Here is a 20,994-nt window from a genome sequence, read left to right on the forward strand (position 1 = left end):
ACTTGGCAATCTGTAATATTGCAACAAGATCATCCACCAATGCTTCCACTTCAGTCCTTCTTTCTTTTCCACAAGGACACACATCTCTCCAAACAAAATTACATAAATAGTCCCGTCCATCTGAGCTGTGATCCAGATTTTTACAGGTGCAGTCTGAACTTTTATATTACCTCCTGCTTCTACTATGTTCCCCTTCACCTGTGCATCCTCATCTTCCCAGTCTCACACTCACCCCTTCAGATCATGCAGAGAAGTGGCCAACTCTGATATGAACCAAATAATCCAGTTTTCACCATTACAGTTCTCCAGTTCTCCCATAATCACATTCTGTGGTAGATGGATGAACTGGTTCTTTCATTTAATCCAAAGGTATAAATCCTGTTCCACAACCGTGGGCTCACTCGTACTTTCATCAGTACTGCTGGCAAGACATGTGACCAGCTCTGCCCAGCCTCCATGAAGGCATCAATAATCTATCTTCTAGAGTACAATTCAATCTCGCTGGAACTTTGTGAATGGTATGGTATATGAAACTGCTGCTTGATCCCTAACAACACACAAGCCCTCATGATGACCTTTCCAGTAAGGTGTATAGCTTTGATTCAGGTTAATTCTGGCCACCTCAGCCAGCATATGGGCTACTGTCTCAGCAGAGCAGTCCTGACACGAGAATGCTTCTATCCACCTGATGAAAGATGATCATCAGACAATACCATTTACTTGGGTTGTAGGGTACCCTGTGAAGTCAATTTGAAGTTGCTGCCATAGGTCTTTAGGCCACAGCTGATTCTCTAGTCAGAATTTAACTGCTTTTCTCCAATCACACTGAAGACATTTTATACAATGCTGTCAGGATTTAGCGATCTCTCTCTCTATTCTTGGCTACCACCAGCAGCTTTCTAGCAGGAACCTCACCCTATGTGACTGAACCATGGTAGGATTTTAATAATGTATGTCTGATGCACTCTGGGGGTACTTTACATGCACCATCTCACCACTTCCCATTTTCCTTCTGCATTGCACCTGCCTATTCGCAAACCCGCTCCTCTCCTGACTATGCCTCATCTTGTATCGCCTTTAAATATTTCTCCTTTGCCTCCCTGACAATTGCTCCCTCTACTGTGCTTGGGCCAGACTCTGCCACAGTCACCTTAGCTGCCTGAACAGCAAATGCATTTGCCCTTTGCTCAGGGGTTTTTACACTTCTGTGTGCTTTAATCGTTATGATTGTCATTTCCTGTGGCAGCTTAGCAGCTTCTACTAACTCTTTCACCATGTCTCCACATTTTATATGTCATTTTGATGAGGTACATACCCTCTCCTTGACCAGGCTGCCACATAATCATACAATTCAACAAGACTACCTTCTGTGAAGGTGTTTGCTCTCTCCTCCTTTTCTAACTTCAGAGATTCTTAATACTTTTAGTTCTGCCACTTGTGCTAACCAGTGGCCTGGGAGATTTCCTACTGCCTTTCATTTCAAGATTCAAATTCAAGATTCAAAAAAAACTTTATTGTCATTCTAACCATACATCAGCTTGCAGGGCAGAATGATATGGCCACCTTGTCTATGGGATATCATCGTGGTACATCCTGGACACATCATCAGACAAGATCAGAATCATATTATATATATAGATTAAAAATAGTGCAAAACAGAAAAAAAGTGAGGTAGTGTTCATGGGTTAAATGTCCATTTAGGAATCAAATGGCAGAGGGGAGGACACTGTTCCTGAATCTGTAATTTATCAATCAGGGTTGTGGGAATGATGGTGTTAAGTGCTGAGCTATAGTCAACGAACGGTTTCCAGACATAGGTGTTTGTATTGTCCAGGTGACCTAAGGCCATGCGAGAGCCATTGAGATTGTATCTGTTGTAGACCTATTGTAGTGATAGGCAAATTGCAGTGTGTTCAGGTCTTTGCTGAAACAGGAGCTCATTCTAGCCATAACCAACCTCCCTAAGCATTTCCTAGGGATACTTCCTTCAATGCTAGAGGCACTTCCTTCTATACCTAATTCCTCAGGCCATTGCACTCACGTGGGGATCCATCCTGCAACATCAAACTGGCTTGGTTAACCAAACTGTCTTTTATTATCTGTACATGCTTCTCAGAAATCCAGTTACAATACTGCCTCTATTTTGTTCACATGCTATCTGACACTGCCTGCGGTTTCCCTGTCTTTAGAACAGTGACAGTGCTATGAGGTTTGTGCAAAATTATCTGACCCATCAGAATAATAGGTTCTGATGTTCTAACAGCCCAAGTCTCACAGTCAATTGCTTGAATATACCAAAGCATTTCTGCAGCTACAGAATCCTGCTTTACAGAATAATATGCTACAGGCTGCAATTTTTCCCCATGTTTCTGACGTACAACTGCAGTATAAAATTCGTCTTGACAGTCACAAAAAGGATGGAATAATCTGTTGCAGTCCAGCAAACCCAAAGTCAGAAATGCTACTAAGGTTTGAATTAGATGCTAAAACGCCTGATTTATCTCTGGGGTTCATTCTATCTGCTCTTTGCCCACCCTCCCTCTGCACCCCCCCCCCATCCATCTCACAAGAACTTGTAAAAGTTCTGCAAACTTACTGTAATTTTTCATAAAATTATGACAGTAATTTAGGAGCCACAATGTGTGATGGATTCCCTTTCCTGTTAATGGGCATACGTGTTTATGGATTGCTTCTTTAAATTTCTTGGGCATTATGTTCTTGCCTTGTCTGACCTGGTATCTCAAATACAATACCTCAGGCTATCCAAACTGTACTACAGAATGTGTTTACCTTTAATTATCTGAAAAGATTTCACCCACCTCGATGTGCTCTTTCTCTCCTGGGGATGCAATTAAAACATCATCCACATTTTGCAAAATGCTGTTACTGGATCTGCCAAGTGGATTTGGACAAGTATCTTACCATACGTCAATGGAATATGGTAAGTTTGTTATGGAAGACCAGGGACACCCTTGTCCAAATGTACTGCTGTCCCTGGATGGAAAAAGTTAGCTTAAAACTAAGTAAAAGGTAAGATCTGAATACCAAATGTATTTGTTTTGACAGAAACACATTTGCAATATTTAGCACAGTAGAAGTGTCCTGTTCTGGCCTCAGGCTATTCAAAATGATAAATGTATTTGCATTGTGTGATATTCTCAAGTGGCATTTTGGTTTAAAGAGGTATAATTGACTGTCAGCCAATAAGACTCATCTGACTTAAGTACCATCCAGATAGGGGAATTTGTATGGGAAATAGTAGACCAGATTACTCCTTGTTTCTGTGGTTCTGCAACTAAGCCACTGCAGCATTCACTCTAGGTGTGATAGGGTGAGTGTTCTTGACCCTCTATCCAAATGAGTATCATATCATCAAGGCCACTTTGTCTTTATCCACCTGTTCTGACAATCATGAGACATGTGCCCCTTCCTTCCACATCCGAAACATTCCACATCATCTGGACTGTCCTGCTTCACAGTCGCAAACAAGGCTGCATATTCTCCTGCTTTTCCTGCTCTGCCTCTGCTTCCGTGACCAGTTAAGAATCTGGTTAAATACGTGACCCACTTTATTATGCAAGGTCACATGTGGACTGATACCATATTTTAGAAGTTTGAAGACGACACTGCCATCCCTTTGGGTCCACTTTAGGCCACTATGTTGCTCATACACCTGACACTTTCACTCTGCATAATACTCAAATTTCTCCTTTGAGCCTTGCTTAATTACAGAGACCTTGGCCTAGTTTGCCTGACCCCTAACTATTTCAGCCTTATCTGCCTCAGTAAAGCCTCCTAATTTGTCCTCTGGGGACCTGTTTCACTGTTGAAGCTGATTCTTATTTTGAACATATTCGGGCATCATGGTTCATACCTGCCTGGGCAATATAGCCTTCAAAAGGAGGTGTATACCATTAAAAGATAAAATTCACCTTTAATTCTTGAACGTTTTACCAAAAAAATACATTATCACCATTACGTTTAGCAGTAATTCACTTAGCAACATCTGTTTCTCTGTTGTTGTAGGCTTATTCCCTTTGGGCTTCTGAGTGACCCAAAGGGATGGCAATTTTGATGCACCTGCTGTTGCCTCATTATAGGGTGAAGGTGATAAATTGTGATAGCATATTCTGTACTCGTAAGCAGCAGCAGCCAGATTGTTCCAATCTACATTGATTTCTGTGGGTATATTTGACCTTTTGCTACTTATTCTATGCCCTGGTGTCAGTGATGGGGTGGGAGCCAGTATAAACTTATTTAGAAATCACTCCTCAATGGTGGTTATGCTTTAAAACTGTTACTACTATGACAGACTTCTAGTATTTACCCTTCTCTTGTCCCTTCCATTAAACACAGCTTGTCTTGCATTGTTCCATCTGAATCGTGGCTCTTCTTAACCACCTTGTGTATCAACCTACAGTTGTAGTGTGCTATTGCCTGTGTACAGGACGCTTCTGTTCCCCACACTAACGTTACGGAATGGTGATGTGGAAGACGTGGAATCAATATGGGTAGAGCTGCATAACATTAAGGGGCAGAAAACGCTGGTGGGAGTTGTGTACAGGCCACCTAACAGTAGTAGTGAGGTTGGGGATGGTATTAAACAGGAAATTAGAAATGTGTGCTATAAAGGAACAGCAGTTATAATGGGTGACTTCAATCTACATGTAGATTGGGTGAACCAAATTGGTAAGGGTGCTGAGGAAGAGGATTTCTTGGAATGTATGCGGGATGGTTTTTTGAACCAACATGTCGAGGAACCAACTAGACAGCAGGCTATTCTAGACTGGGTATTGAGCAATGAGGAAGGGTTAATTAGCAATCTTGTCGTGAGAGGTCTCTTGGGTAAGAGTGACCATAAAATGGTGGAATTCTTCATTAAGATGGAGAGTGACATAGTTAATTCAGAAACAAAGGTTCTGAACTTAAAGAAGGGTAATTTTGAAGGTATGAGACGTGAATTAGCTAAGCTAGACTGGCAAATGACACTTAAAGGGTTGACGGTGGATATACAATGGCAAGCATTTAAAGATCGCATAGATGAACTACAACAATTGTTCATCCCAGTTTGGCAAAAGAATAAATCAAGGAAGGTAGTGCACCCGTGGCTGACAAGGGAAATTAGGGATAGTATCAATTCCAAAGAAGAAGCATACAAATTAGCCAGAAAAAGTGGCTCACCTGAGGACTGGGAGAAATTCAGAGTTCAGCAAAGGAGGACAAAGGGCTTAACTAGGAAGGGGAAAAAAGATTATGAGAGAAAACTGGCAAGGAACATAAAAACTGACTGTAAAAGCTTTTATAGATATGCGAAAAGAAAAAGATTGGTTAAGACAAATGTAGGTCCCCTACAGACAGAAACAGGTGAATTGATTATGGGGAGCAAGGACATGGCAGACCAATTGAATAATTACTATGGTTCTGTCTTCACTAAGGAGGACATCAATAATCTTCCGGAAAGAGTAGGGGACAGAGGGTCCAGTGAGATGGAGGAACTGAGGGAAATATATGTTAGTAGGGAAGTGGTGTTAGGTAAATTGAAGGGATTGAAGGCAGATAAATCCCCAGGGCCAGATGGTCTGCATCCCAGAGTGCTTAAGGAAGTAGCCCAAGAAATAGTGGATGCATTAGTGATAATTTTTCAAAACTCTTTCGATTCTGGACTAGTTCCTGAGGATTGGAGGGTGGCTAATGTAACTCAACTTTTTAAAAAAAGGAGGGAGAGAGAAACCGGGGAATTATAGACCGGTTAGCCTAACATCGGTGGTGGAGAAACTGCTAGAGTCAGTTATCAAAGATGTGATAACAGCACATTTGGAAAGTGGTGAAATCATCGGACAAAGTCAGCATGGATTTGTGAAAGGAAAATCATATCTGACGAATCTCATAGAATTTTTTGAGGATGTAACTGGTAGAGTGGATAGGGGAGAACCAGTGGATGTGGTATATTTGGATTTTCAAAAGGCTTTTGACAAGGTCCCACACAGGAGATTAATGTGCAAACTTAAAGCACATGCTATTGGGGGTAAGGTATTGATGTGGATAGGGAATTGGTTGGCAGACAGGAAGCAAAGAGTGGGAATAAACGGGACCTTTTCAGAATGGCAGGCAGTGACTAGTGGGGTACCGCAAGGCTCAGTGCTGGGACCCCAGTTGTTTACAATATATATTAATGACTTGGATGAGGGAATTAAATGCAGCATCTCCAAGTTTGCGGATGACCCGGAGCTGGGCGGCAGTGTTAGCTGCGAGGAGGATGCTAAGAGGATGCAGGGTGACTTGGATAGGTTAGGTGAGTGGGCAAATTCATGGCAGATGCAACTTAATGTGGAAAAATGTGAAGTTATCCACTTTGGTGGCAAAAACAGGAAAACAGATTAATATCTGAATGGTGGCCGACTAGGAAAAGGGGAGGTGCAACGAGACCTGGGTGTCATTATACACCAGTCATTGAAAGTGGGCATGCAGGTACAGCAGGCGGTGAAAAAGGCGAATGGTATGCTGGCATTTATAGCAAGAGGATTCAAGTACAGGAGCAGGGAGGTACTACTGCAGTTGTACAAGGCCTTGGTGAGACCACACCTGGAGTATTGTGTGCAGTTTTGGTCCCCTAATCTGAGGAAAGACATCCTTGCCATAGAGGGAGTACAAAGAAAGTTCACCAGATTGATTCCTGGGATGGCAGGACTTTCATATGATGAAAGACTGGATGAACTGGGCTTGTACTCGTTGGAATTTAGAAGATTGAGGGGGGATCTGATTGAAACGTATAAAATCCTAAAGGGATTGGACAGGCTAGATGCAGGAAGATTGTTCCCGATGTTGGGGAAGTCCAGAACGAGGGGTCACAGTTTGAGGATAAAGGGGAAGCCTTTTAGGACCGAGATTAGGAAAAACTTATTCACACAGAGAGTGATGAATCTGTGGAATTCTCTGCCACAGGAAACAGTTGAGGTCAGTTCATTGGCTATATTTAAGAGGAAGTTAGATATGGCCCTTGTGGCTAAAGGGATCAGGGGGTATGGAGGGAAGGCTGGTGCAGGGTTCTGAGTTGGATGATCAGCCATGATCATACTGAATGGCGGTGCAGGCTCGAAGGGCCGAATGGCCTACTCCTGCACCTATTTTCTATGTTTTCTATGTTTCTATGTTACTGATCTCCTCTGGCTTCTTTTTCTCTGCACAGCCATAGATCATTGTGTCTGCATTTCCCATTGCCTGAGCCTATGTTCCAAAATAAAGTTAAAGATTCAAAATATGTTTATTATCAAAGTACGTAGGCAGCATACAATCCTGAGATGCATCTTCGCACAGATAAAGAAACAGCATGGAACACGTTCAAAGGAAAACATCATACACTAATGCACAAAAAAGAAAACAAATCACACAAAACAGCAAAAATCAGCAAAAAAAGAAAATACAAAACATCAAAACACAGTCATTGAAAAAGTCCAAGAATGTTCCGTTCAGTTCAATTAAGGGCTGAGTCTTTTGTTGACCGCAGTTTGCAGAGTCAGTCGACCCGAATCAAAATCCACAAAATAGCAATTAAAAAAAGGTGTAGACAGAAACCAGAAAAACATCATAGCATGAACTATCGTCGAATCCACAAACCACATCAATTAAACCTTTCCCAAGACCCAAGACTCCAGCAGCATCGAGGCAAATAGCGCCGAACTTTCTGCTTTCGTCTTCATTGATTTCAATCTTGCTTGACGAGAAATGGAGCCAATCAATTTTCCAAATCAATTCCAACCCCATAACCAGCTGGACCCTGTCCACCATTTACCCAGACGCGCCAAACCTCATTCCTTTAACACCAAGCTCCTCACATTCCAAATTCCAAAGCCACTTTTTACACAACTTGCATTCACAAGGACTAGGGGGTTATCCCCTAATCTAGCAGTGTGATATTTTAAGTATACTCATCCAACCAGGAGCCTCATAGTTGCTTGTGATCCAGTGGTGTATCCTGCTGACTGTACCAAATTGAAGGAGCAAATGAAAACAGCAACATGGAATTGATGTCCAGACAATGAGCAATATATTCAAACTGGTGCACACCAAACCAGACAAAGCTGAGCTACCCAGACAAAAATTCAGGACAGCTCTCTACATACGTGATTACATAAAAAGAGTAATTAACCAGTTTTTAATTGTTGCAATTGGACCATAAGACCATAAGATATAGGAGCAGATTAGGCCATTTGGGCCATTGAGTCAGTTCTGTATTTTCATCACGACAGATCCATTTTCCCTCTCAGGCCCAACTTCCTGCCTTTTCCCCATATCATTTCATGACTAATCAAGAATCAACCATTGCCTTAAATATACCCAGTGACTTGGCCTCCACAGCTACCTGTGGCAACAAATTCAACAAGTTTCTCTGGCTAAAGAAATTTCTCCTCATTTCCGTTCTAAAAGGATGCTCCTCTATTCTGAGGCTGTGTCCTCTGGTTGTGGACTCCCCCACCATATGAAACTTCCTCTCCACATTCACTCTATCTAGGTCTTGATAGGTTTCAATGTGGTCACCTCTCATTCTTCTGAAATCCAGTGAGTAAAGGCCAGAGAAATCTAATGCTCCTCATATGACAAGCCTTTCAATCCCAGAATCAGTTTTGTAAACCTGCTTTGAACCCTGTCCAAAGTCAGCACATCCTTTAAGGGGCCCAAAGCTGTTCACAATACTCCAAGTGAGGACTCACCAGTGCTAAAGTCCTTGTTTTTATATTCAAATCACCTCAAACTGAATGCTCACATTGCATTTGCCTTCCTCATCACTGGCTCAACCTACAAATTAAGCTTTAGGGAGTCCTGCACATGGACTCCTAAGTCCACTTGCACCTCAGATTTTATTTCTTCCACCAAAGTGCATAACCATACACTTCCTGACACTGTATTCCACCTGCCACTTCTTTGCCCATTCTCCTAATCTCCCTAAGTTCTTCTCTTACCTCACTGTTGGCTCAACATTACCAGCCCCCCTACCTACCTTCGCATCATCCACAAACTTGGCCACAAGCTTTCAATTCTGCCATCCAAGTAATTGACATATAACGTAACATATTCCACTATAAACACGTACATATCTGTAAATCTATCTTAGTTAACAGCAAATTTACGTTTTGGCCAGAATAGTAGTAGCTTGCTAAGATATAATCATCGAGCCGCTGGACATCAGAGTGGCTACAGCTGCATCCGTTCTCTCTATTGTTGAACCTTATTAATGGTTTCCATTACAATATCAGCCCAAGCTATGTTCTATTTTGCTAGTCATGATTCTATTCCCTCTCTATTCCCACACCTATAGTCCTTCATAGTTGAGCTTGTGATCGGCTTGCTCAAGAAATAATTCTGGCTCTTCAACAGGTATGGGGGTGGGTCTTCAAAGATCACAATTCAGATTGATCAAGGTCATCTATTCTCTTCATAACATTTTATGTTGGCAATGATGTGAGCTGCTGGAGCAATAAAATCATTAGGTGTAGGTAATTGGCAGGTTGAGTAATCATTACCTGCAAATGGAATCAATTAAAAGGTCAGAGAGTAAGAGAGGCTGGTGGAGAAAGATGTACTTAAAGCAGCCTCAGAGGAACGTGATAACCTTAAAGAATTACGATTCAGTTGGTTACCGTCATTAGAGCAGTGGAAAAATGCTACCAAATGGTTGTTCTTATTTTTGTTAATTTTTCTCCAAGTCCAACATATCTCTGTGGAGAGTGATTGTGGATGTGAAGAGTCATGGGGTGGTAGGTAAGGACATGGAAAACCCTATACCTCTTATATTGGAGGAACATATGGGGTGTGGTAGATATGTGGGACTTGGAGAAGATGGGGTGTGGTAGATATGTGGGACTTGGAGACATAAAGGAAGCCATTCAGCCCTTCAAGCTTAAGCTAGTTCCCTAAGCATTTCCCTATGACCTTCTTTCTCTTGGGCACACATCAATTGTAGTCTGATTTTCCTGCTACCCATCTACAGCAGGAGTAATTTACAATAGGTAGGTGAGTGGGTGGCGGGGCTGACGTTTAGCATGATGTGGGAAGCTGGGAATTGATAAGTGGGTGAGGCAAAGAGTGAAAAGGCTGGAATCTGTTAGGAGATGACAGTATGAATTAAAGAAGGTGAGGAGCAAGAATGAGGAAGGTGTAAATAATTGGCAGGTTGTGAAGCTGGGGGAGGGGAAAGAGATGGTTGAAGGGGCTGGAGGAATAAGTGAAAACAAAATGTGTAAGGGCTGTTGCAGAGGTAGGGGGAGAGAAGGGGACTAATTACTGGAAGTTAGATAAATCACTGTTGATGCTCTCAGGTTGGAGACTACCAACTGGGATTTGGAGTATTGTGGCTCTAATTTGCATCTCACCTCAGTTTGGTAGCAGATGAGGCCATTGTCAGATATGTATACATGGGAATATAAAGCAGAATTAAAATTGCAAACTACCAAGAAATCCTGTAAGTTATGGCAGATGGAGCAAAGATGATCAATGAAACAATCCCCCAGTTTCTGCTGGGTCTCCATGATGCTACAGTAGGAGCACCAGATATAGGGACAGGTGTAACACAGGGATTAATGGCTGGCAGAGATGTGTGGTCAGAGGGGAGGAATAATCTGACAAGGGAGTTGTAGCTTGTGCAGAGGAGAGTGATGTAGAAAATGTGTCTGGTGGAGAGTTCCTGTTAAAGATGACGGAAGTTGTGGAGAGTGATTGTGGATGTGAAGAGTCATGGGGTGGTAGGTAAGGACATGGAAAACCCTATACCTCTTATATTGGAGGAACATATGGGGTGTGGTAGATATGTGGGACTTGGAGAAGATGCAGCTGAGATCTGTATTGAAAGCAGTGGAGGGGAAACCCCATTTTACAAAAAAATAGGACATCTCGGATGTTCTGCATTGGGAATTTTCAACATGGAAAGAGATGCAGTGGAGATAGGGAACAGAGAGAAGGGTATAGCATGTCAGAGGTTGCGAAGAGGTATAGTCAAAGTAACTATGGGAGTCAACAGCTTGTTAAAAATATCAATAGGTAATCTGTCTCCAGAGATGGAAACAGAGAGATGAAGGAAGGGGGGAGAGGTGTCTGAGACAGACCAAGTAATGAAGGATGGGGTGGAAGATGGAGGCAACATTGATGAAATCAGTGAGCTCAGCATGGGTGCAAGAAGCAGCACCAATGCAGTCATCTTTGTAGCAGAGAAGGAGTTGGGGAGTGTTACCAGTGAAGGCTTGGAGCATGGCCAACAAAAGGGCAGGCATAACTGGGGCACATACAAGTGTCCATGGCTACACCTTGGTCTGAAGAAAGTTGGAGGGGAGTTGGTTTGGACTATTATCAAGAAGGAAGCAGAGAACCTTAAGTTCATCCTAAGGGGGGACAGAAACTGGATGTCCGTGGTGAAAATGTGGCGATCAGGCTCAGGGAACTGAACACTCAGCTCATCGGCCCTGAGCTTCCCTTTCCTTTCCTCCACCCTCATGACCGCCCATCGCACACACTTATAACGCCCTTGTTTCCACCTCCATTTCTTCACTTCATGGTCAATAGAGTTGGCCATGGAAGAACAAATCAACACAATCTCCTGAAATATTATCAAACTCACATTTCAGCTGAATTGTTCTGTTCCTCCATTCTTTTCAGATCCAAATGAAATGAATTTCTCATGATTATCCCCAATATTCAAGGCACACTAGTACACTCCAGCCACTTGAGATACATGACCTGGATAAATGAACAAAATTTGAAGAGATCTGTGTCTTCGGGTATGGATTTTCTGCTTTTTTAAAAAAAGTTCCTTCCTTGCCCACAGGAACTTGCAAAATGCATCATTGTGAATCTGAGCAACCAGATTATTGGGCTGTACAAAGATACAGTGATTAGCTCTATTGCCTCACAGTTCAAATTTGACCTTGGGTGGAGTTTACATGTTTTCCCGGTGATTATTTGGCAGGTACGTGCTGAGGAAAGGTTAATGGAGAATGGGTCAAAAGCAAGCAAATGTACTAGCTTTAGCTGGCTTCTCAGTTGCCATGGATGGGTTACAGTGAAGTGCCTTTTTCTATGCTGCATTAATTTATGACCCTCCGACCTGTGGATTTCCCACAGGTGCTTCAGTTTCCCCCCTCATGTGTTGGCCGGTTGATGAATACTTGATGCTCAGTGAAGACACAGTGGGCGAAAGGGCCAGAATCTTTGCTGTATAACTCTACAAATCCGTAGGGATTGCGTTATCTGAGGATCTGCCCTTTGGAAAAGTCACCAGCTGCTACTGTTTAGCCGGAGTCCCTGACAGAGAGAGGACAAGAAAAACATTTGAGTTAGTGCAAGTTAGGAAAGAATATGCAGCTTTCGCAAGATATTGAAATACAATGAACATGGCAGACTGTGGTAAACAATTGAGTCATTGATAGTTAATTCAGTAAACAAATAACTGGTGAAGTTCAGGTCCTTCCCAAGGTCCGTGGATCTTCAGTGCTTCCTTTTGTGGTGGGTGTCAAGTGTTATATCTGTGGTGGGCAATCTTTGACTTTCATTTCAGAAGCTGCTGATTTCTCAGATTCAGAATCAAAATCAGGATTAATATCACCGGTGCATGTTGTGAAATTTGTCGTTTTGCAGCAGCAGCACATTGTCATATATAATAATAAAAACCGTAAATTATGGTAAGAAATCTGTGTGTACATATATATTAAAAAAGTTAAATAAGTATTGCAAAAAGAGAAAAAAAGGAAAAGTAGTAGGTAGGTCTATAAGGTTCATACGTTTGGCATTCAAGATGAGATAATAAATCAGATCAAACATTGGCTTTGTGGGAGAAGCCAGGGGGTGACAGTAGATGGTTGCCTGTGGGAGTGACAGTAGACTGGAGGCCTGTGACTAGTGGCATGTCGCAGAGATCGGTGCTGTGCACCTTGTTGTTTGTTATCTATATCCTCAGAGGAGGAGAAGACGGCAGAGCGACACAACGTGTGCGGCCTCTCCAGTGAATGATATCTGTAATCTATCAAGTAGGGAACCGTGCACAATACTGATTTGATGGAGACAGATGTGAGAGTACGGAGGAACATCTGGAGAAACTTCTGAAATGCCCGCTTTGTTTCCGCTGCTACTGTGTGGTAACTGAAATCTCCAGAGCAGAAGGCCCCAAATCCTCCGCTTTGCTTGTTTCGGTGGCCGGGGATAGGTCGAAGGCACTCAGCAGAGGATGGCACTTGGGAGGCTGTATCGGAGGGGCTGGTCGGAGGCTGGAAGTTTTCGGATGGGTGGACTCGGTGTCGGCTGTGGTCGGCTGCTTCCAAGGCATTGGCAGTTGTCAATGTCTTGGAGGTTTATGGCAGGGAGTTTCTCCCTTTTGTCGCCTGCTATCGGGGACTCAGGAGTCGATAGACTCGAGACTTTGAGACTTTTTTTTACCGTGCCCATGGTCTGTTCTTTACCAAATTATGGTATTGTTTTGCACTGCTGTAACTATATGTTATAACTATGTGGTTCTGTCAGTGTTAGTCTTTGGTTTGTCCTGTTTTCTGTGATATCACTCTGGAGGAACACTGTATCATTTCTTAATGCATGTATGCATTTCTAAATGACAAAAAAGAGAACTGAGTGTTCTCATAATCTAATATCAATGATCTGAAAAATAATGTGGTCAACTAGATCAGCAAATTTATGGATGACACCAAAATTTGGGATGTAGTGGATGGTGATGAAGGCTATCATGGCTTGCAGAGGGATCTGCATCAGCTGGAAAAATGGACTGAAAAATGGCAGATGAAATTTAATGCAGACAAATGTGAGGTTGGACCAACCAGGGTAGGTCGTACACAGTGAAGAGTAGTGCACTGAGGAGCGTCGTAGAACAAAGGGATCTGGGAATACAGGTACATATTTAATTAAAAATGGTGTCACGGGTAGATAGAGTTGTAAAGAAAGTTTTAGCCAAATCAGCCTTCATTAAATCAATGTACTGAGTTCAGGAGATGGGATGTTATGTTGAAGTTGCATGGTGAAGCCTAATTTGGAGTATTGTGTGCTATTTTAGTCACCTACCTACAGGAAAGATGCAAACAAGGTCAAAAGAATACACTCAGCCAAGATGGCGCTCCGCACGGCAGCCGTATTGCGAACTCCATTCCAACTGTACAGTGTACTGCTAATTTCTGCGATTTCCTTCACATTTCTTGTTCAAGTAGCTGATAGTCACATCGGATACGATAGACTGACTCTTCTGAACAACGGGAAGACGGCATTTACCCACTACGTGCTGTTTCTACAGTGGGATCCCCCGCTTGCGTGATCAATGGGGGGCTCACCTACCACACCGCCGCTACCTCGGAAGTGGTGTTGGAGGCAAGGGAGAAGGGCCGGTGTCCTGGTGAGGTTGAGATGGCATGCTAGTCAGCCGCTGCTCCCTAGCATATTCCTGGCTAACGTTCAGTCCCTGGACAGTAAGCTGGGTGAACTGAAAGCCAGAATCTCCTACCAGCGGGAAACAAAGGAATGTAACGTTTTTTGCTTCGTGGAGACCTGGCTGACAGGGGAGATACTGGACAATGCTATTGAGCCCTCAGGGATCTCCCTGTTCCGGGCAGACAGGTCTAAAAACCTCTCTGGGAAGAGTAAAGGAGGTGGGGTATGCTTCAGGGTCAATAATTCCTGGAGAGACCCCCAGAACGTGTATGCCCTCAAATCCTTTTATTTCCCGGACCTGGAGTTCCTGGTGCTGCTGTGTAGACCTTTCTAGCTACTTGGGCAGTTCATGGCTGTTATTATCACAGCTGTTATTATCACATCAGCGCAGGCTGATACTGACCTGACTCTCAAGGAACAAGCTCATCAGTACCCTGGAGACTGCACATCCACAGCCTGCCTTCATTGTCACCGGTGACTTTAATAGAACATAGCTGAATAAAAACGCTCCAAAATTTTGTCAACATATCCAAGTGAGCACAATGGGAGATAGCATACTCGACACTGCTACTCTCCCTTATGCACTCCTTCCCCTGCCGTTTGGAAAATCCTATTATTTCTCCATCTTGCTGCTGCTGAGGTATAGGCAGAAAGCTGAAACAAGAGGCGGCCATAGTTAAAACCATCCACTGTTGGTTCAACCAATTGGCCTCTATACTACAGGACTGCTTTGATGATGTCAACTGGAATGTCTTCCATGATGTGGATGCCTCCGAGTTTACGGAAGGGGTCACGAGTTCTGTCTGGAAGTCAAGAATATTGTCCCCCAGAAATCGGTCATGGACTTTACAAACCAGAAACCCTGGATTAACAGTTCCGTGTGAGCAGCACTTACTGCACAACACAGAGCTTATGTTGCCGGTGACCAACAGGAGCTCAAGAAATGCAGCTACGATTTGCATAAAGTCATCAAGGCAATGAAATGACAATACAGGGACAAGATCCAGACACAACTCTCCACCAACAACACATGCAGCTTATGGCAAGGTCTGTAAACCATTGCAGACTTCAAAGCTAAACGCAGTAGAGTTTCCAACATCGATGCCTCTCTCCCAGATGAGCTAAACCTTGTTTACGCTCGATTCACTGTTGCCAATACCGAGCCCCTGAGGAGACCTACAGCTGATGTGACTTGCAGCTTGGTCATTTATGAGGTCAAAGTACGCTGGTATTTCCAATGAATGGACAGTCACAAGGTTGTGGGACCAGGCGGTATCCCAGGGTGGGTACTCAGGATGTGCGTGGCACAAATGGCAGGTGTGTTTACAGATATTTTTAATCTCTCCCTCTCCCAGTATAGAGTGCTCCTCTGCTTCAAAACTTCCAATATTGTTTCTGAACCTAAAAAGACCAAGGTAACATGCCTGAATGACTGACATCCTGTCACACTCATCTCAATAATAAGCAAATGCTTTGAGAGGCTAGTCAATGATTACATCTGCAGCATGCTACCACCCACACTGGACCTCCTACAATTCGCCTACCGACACAACCAATTGACAAATGATGCAATAGCCACAGCTCTACACACCGTCCTTACACAGAAGGATGCTTATGTGAGAATGCAATTCTTGGACAGCAGTCCAGCATTCAACACCATAATTCCCTCTAGGCTCAACAAGAAGCTCAGAGACTTTGGCCTTCACCCTGCCTTGTGTAACTGGATCCTGGACTTCCTGTCAGATTGCCAGCAGGTGGTAAGAGTGGGCTACCTCACCTCTGCCCCTCTGACCCTCAACACAGGTGTCACTCAGGGCTGTGTATTAAGCCCCCTCCTTTACTCTCTGTATACGCATGAATGTGTCGCCATCCACAGTTCCAATCTGCTATTTAAGTTTGCTGACAACACTACCCTGATTGGCCTAAGCTCAAATAATAATGAGGCAGCCTACAGAGAAAACTCATCACCTTGGCATAGTGGTGTCAAGAAAACAATCTCTCCCTCAATGTTGCAAAAACAAAGGAACTGATTGTGGATTACAGGAGGAATGGAGACAGGCTAACCCCCATTGATATCAATGGATCTGGGATTGAGAGGGTGAACAGCTTTAAATTCCTTGGGATAAGCATCACCAAAGATCTCACGTGGTCTGTACATACCGGCTGTGTGGTGGAACAGGCACAACAGTGCCTCTTCACCTCAGACAGTTGAGGAAGTTTGGTATGGGCCCCCTAAATCCTAAGAATTTTCTACAGGGGCACAATTGAGAGCATCCTGACTGGCTGCATCACTGCCTGGTATGGGAACTATATTTCCCTCAGTTGCAGGATTCTGCAGCGAGTGGTGCAGACAGCCCAGTGCATCTGTAGATGTGAACTTTCCATGATTCAGGACATTTACAAAGACAGGTGTGTAAAATGGGCTTGAAGGATCATTGGGGACCCGAGTCACACCAACCACAAACTTTTCCAGTTGCTACCATCCGGGAAATGGTATTGCAGCATAAAAGCCAGGACCAACAGGCTCCGGGACAGCTTCTTCCACCAGGCCATCAGACTGATTAATTCATGCTGATACAATTGTATTTCTATGTTATATTGGCTGTCCTGTTGTAAATTATTATAAATTGCACATTGCACCTTTAGACGGAGACATAACAAAGATTTTTACTCTTCATGTATATGAAGGATATAAGAAATAAAGTTAATTCAATAGACTTCACTGAATTTTGGTGGGACTACAATGAGAAGTCATGGGTTAACAGTGAAAGGTGAAAAATTTAAGGGAAACTTCTTCACTCAGAATATGGAAGGAGCTCCCAGCACAAGTGGCATATGCGTTCGATTTCAACATTTAAGGAAAGTTTGGACAGGTACATGGATGGTAGGTGTAGGGAGGGCTTTTGTCCTGGTGCAAGTCGATGGGAGTATGTAGTTTAAATGGTTTCAGTATGGACTAGATGGGCCAAAGGGCCTGATTCTGTGCAGTACTTCTACACGACTCTAGTGTCCATGGATTCAATTTCCATTCAGAAATCTGATGGCAGAGGGGAAGAAGCTAATCCTGAATCACTGAGTGTGTGCCTCCTCCCTGGTGGTAGCAATGACAAGAGATCATATCATGGGTGATAGGGGTCCTTAATGATGGATACCACATCTTTGAGGCATCAATCTTTGAAGATGTCCTGCATGCTGGGGAGGTCAGTGCCCATCCGCCCTGCTCTGCTGGGGGAGAAGCTGACAGCGATGCAGGTGGATACTTCCCTGGTGTCATGGATTCTTGATTACCTGACTGGCAGACCACAGTACGTGTGCTTGCAACACCATGGGTCCGACAGAGTGATCAGCAGCACTGGGGCTCCACAGAGGACTGTCTGGTCTCCCTTTCTCTTCACCATTTACACCTCGGACTTCAACTACTGCACAGAGTCTTGTCATCTTCAGAAGTTTTCGGATGACTCTGATCATAGTTGGATGCATCAGCAAGGGAGATGAGGCTGAGTACAGGGCTACAGTAGGAAACTTTGTCACATGGTGTGAGCAGAATTATCTGCAGCTTAATGTGAAAAAGACTAAGGAGCTGCTGGTAGACCTGAGGAGAGCTAAGGTACCGGTGACCCCTGTTTCCATCCAGGGGGTCAGTGTGGACATGGTGGAGGATTACAAATACCTGGAGATACGAATTGACAATAAACTGGACTGGTCTAAGAGCAATGAGGCTGTCTACAAGAAGGGTCAGAGCTGCCTGAGGAGACTGAGGTCCTTTAACATCTGCCGGACGATGCTGAGGATGTTCTACGAGTCTGTGGTGGCCAGTGCTATCATGTTTGCTGTTGTGTGCTGGGGCAGCAGGCTGAGGGTAGCAGACACCAACAGAATCAACAAACTCATTCGTAAGGCCAGTGATGTTGTGGGGATGGAACTGAACTCTCTCACGGTGGTGTCTGAAAGGAGGATGCTGTCTAAGTTGCATGCCATCTTGGTCAATATCTCCCATCCACTACATAATGTACTGGGTGGGCACAGGAGTACATTCAGCCAGAGACTCATTCCTCCGAGATGCAGCACAGAGCATCATAGGAAGTCATTCCTGCCTGTGGCCATCAAACTTTACAACTCCTCCCTTGGAGGGTCAGACACCCTGAGCCGATAGGCTGGTCCTGGACTTATTTCATAATTTACTGGCATAATTTACATATTACTATTTAACTATTTATTACTATTTTCTATTACTATTCTATTACTATTTATTATTTCTATGACTATTACTATTTACTATTTACTAATAGTAATATTACTATTACTATTTCTATTACTATTTATTGTTTATGGTGCAACTGTAACGAAAACCAGTTTCCCCCAGGATCAATAAAGTATGACAATGAGTATGATAAAGTTAATAACTTTCTACAGCTAATTTCAATCCCCTGCAGTGGCTCCCACATACCATTTGTAAGTGTCTTTGGTGACATACCAAATCTCCTCAAACTCCTAAAGAAGTATAGCAGCTGACATGCCTTCTTTGTAACTGTATTGATATGTTGGGCCCAGGATAGATCTTCAGAGATGTTGACACCCAGGAACTTGAAATTGCTTACACTTTCCACTTCTTATGCCTCGATGAGGAGTGGTGCGTGTTCCCTTGTCTTACCCTTTCTGAAGTGTCCTGTTAATTCTTTGGTCTTATTGACATTGAGTGCAAGGTTGTTAGTGCAACGCTGCTCCACCAGCTGATCTAGCTTGCTCCTGTGTGCTTTCTTGTCACCAGTTGAAATTCTGCCAACAACAGTTGTGTCATCAGCAGATTTATAGCTGGATTTGAGCTGTGCCTAGCCACATAGTAATCGGTGTAGAGAGAGCAGTGCAGTGGGCTCGGCACACATCATTGAGGTACTACAGTCTTGATTGTCAGCAAGGTGGAGATGTTATTTCTGATCCTACTGATTGTGATATTTTGGATAGGAAGAGTGAGATTGCAGAGTGAGATACAGAGGCCCAGTTTTTGGAGCTTCTCAACTAGAACTGTAGGAATGATTGTGTTAAATGCTGAACTGTAGTCAATAAACAGCAACCTGACATAAATATTAGTATTGTCCAGGTGATACAGGGTGTTTGAAGAGCCAATGAGACAGTATCCATTGTAGACCTATTGTGGCGATAAGCAAATTGCAATGGGTTCAAGTCCTTGCTTAAGCAGGAGTTGACTCTAGCCATAACCAACCTCTCAAAACACTTTCTCATCATTGATATGAGTGCTGCTGATGATGGTTGTTAAAGCAGCTCATCCAGTTCTTCTTGGGCACTGGTATGATTATTGCCCTTCTGAAACAGGTGTGAGCTTCCAACTGTAGCAATGAGAGATTGAAAATGACTTTAAGCACCCCCACCAGTTAGTTGGCACACTTTTTAAGAGTCTTTCCAGGTACTCCAATAGTGCGAGTAGCCTTGTGAGGGTTCACACTCTTCAAAGATGTTTTGACATCAGCGTCTGAAACAGAGATCATAGGGTCACCAGATGCCACAGGGATCCTCAAGCTATAGTTTTACTCTCCTGCTCCTGCTCCAAGTATACATAAAATGTGTTCAGCTCATCTGGGACTGTCTTCATGATGTTAGGTTTCACTTTGTAGCAAGTAATGGCCTGCAAACCCGGCCAGAGTTGATGGGCATCCGATCTGCCTGTAACCTCTAAATCCACCTCTAAATTGTTCTTTTGCCCTTGAGTTAGCCCTCTGTAAGTCGTACCCAACCTTCCTTTATAGTCTTGGATCACCAGACTTTGAATGCCCTTCAGCGAACTACCAATCTCCTGGTTCATCCATGGCTTTTGATTTGGGTATGTATGGTCTGTTCTCGCAGACACACACACATCCATAAAGGTTTTAATGAAGTCAGTGACAACTGTGGCATATTCATTCAAACTTGAGGATGATTTCTTGAATTCTGTCCAGTCCATCAACTCAAAGCAGTCCTGTAAATGCTCCTCTGTCTCCCTTATCTTATCCCCAACCACCGGGCCGCAAAGCATGTGCTACCAGGCCGTGAGGAAATGATATGAGTCAGCTGCTTCCTTATTCCCTGTCACACACTGTTGAACTTGAACATGGGAACCTACTGTCCCGTATTTGCCGGGACATCCCGTATATTGGGCTAAATTGGTTTGTCCCGTATTTCCCCGCTAAGGTAGAGCGTTCCTATGAAACCTTTCGGGCCGAAATGGTATGAAGCGAAGAAGCAATTACCGTTAATTTATGTGGGAAAAATTTTTGGGCGTTCCCAGACCCAAAAAATAACCTAACAAATCATACCAAATAACACATAAAACCGAAAATAAATAACACTAACATATAGTAAAAGCAGGAATGATATGATAAATACACAGCCTATATAAAGTAGAAATAACGTATGTACAGTATAGTCAGGAAGACGAAGGCAAAACGGATTTGTGGAGGGGAAATATCGGCACGTACGCGCATGCGCACATCACTTGTGCACATCACACATGCGCACACAGGTGCCCGCGGAAGGCCTCATGGTCATGGTAGTCTTTTCTGTGGTAAAGTGTCCCGGGATGTGACTGCTACT

The sequence above is a fragment of the Mobula birostris genome, chromosome 2 (genome assembly GCF_030028105.1).
Source record: "Mobula birostris isolate sMobBir1 chromosome 2, sMobBir1.hap1, whole genome shotgun sequence".
Lineage (NCBI taxonomy): Eukaryota > Metazoa > Chordata > Chondrichthyes > Myliobatiformes > Myliobatidae > Mobula > Mobula birostris.